Below are 1304 nucleotides of genomic sequence, written 5' to 3'. Positions count from 1 at the left end.
GCCTCTTTCAGTTGTTCGTTCAGAAAAAAATACTATGATATTTGAAGACTGATCAGCTTCTGTTCAGCTGACAGTCATGCTGGATCTAAACTTTTTTTAAAATTAATTTTGTCTTTTCAAAGAAAAAATATTTAAAGACCCTTTATAATGTAATCTTATGTTAAAAAAAAATTCTGCTTAACTCTGGATTTCATTTTGTTTTTTCAAATTATATATTAATATTTCAAATGTAAAATACTATTTAGATAAATTGTTTATAAACATTCCTATTATTATAATATTAATATAACCTAAACTGAAGTTATTCATCCCAGGTATCTAATACATGTATCCAAAGTAAAAGTCCAAGGAATCTAAACACTTAGATCTGCAAAGCTAGGAATAGGTTTGACGTTTTCACTCCAAGAAAAAAATTTTTTTTGAAAATAGAATAGTTGAGAGGTTTCTTTAAAAGAAGACTAATTCATCATATTACTATGATTCTCAAAGAAGAAACCAAAACTTCATATAATACTGTAAAGTAAATACAAAATAGTTCCTTCTATAGTATATTTCTGTAATGCTACGGTTTAAACAGGTCACGCTTACATAATACTATTTTGATTTTGATGTAGAATTGCACAAATTGATACTTCTCCTATGATCTGCAGGGTATACCTTAAAGTAGCAAAAACAGTCAACCACCTCCAGTTAACACACAGTAACACTATGGGACTAGTTTTATTATTTCCATTTTACAAATGAGGAAACTAAAGCTTAAAGATGTGTAATACACAGCCCAAGGTCACACAGCTGGTAAAGGTGGATTTCATCCCAGACAGTTACAGTCATTGCCATGGGCACAGCTCCTAACTTAGTAACTCCAAGTAACTGGTACTCAGTGTAGTTGAATTGAAAGGAGAGTAAGGAAGTAGGTTTTACAGGTCTACTTGCACTATTCAGAGCCCAAGTGTGAATCCCTGCTGTGCTGCTTGGAGAAGTTACTTAACCTATGCAAGGTTCATTTTGTAAATATTTGAAACGGAGTGATAATACGTACTTCACCAGAAGGTTTAATGAGACCTTATAAGATCCTTAGTTCAGTACCTGCCTAGTGCTTCATAAATGCTTTTTCATCCAATCTGACAATCTCTAGCTTGTAATTGGGGTATTTAGAACATTTCATATGATTATTGGCATGGTGGGTTAAAGCTGTCATCTTGCTGTTTTCTATTTGTTCTTTTTGTTTTCTCCTTACTTTTGGATTTTTTTATTCTACTATGTCTTCTCTATTGTCTTATTAACTATACTCTTTGATTTATTTT

Source organism: Symphalangus syndactylus, chromosome 3, assembly GCF_028878055.3.
Source record: "Symphalangus syndactylus isolate Jambi chromosome 3, NHGRI_mSymSyn1-v2.1_pri, whole genome shotgun sequence".
Taxonomy (NCBI): domain Eukaryota; kingdom Metazoa; phylum Chordata; class Mammalia; order Primates; family Hylobatidae; genus Symphalangus; species Symphalangus syndactylus.
This window is presented reverse-complemented; position numbering follows the sequence as displayed.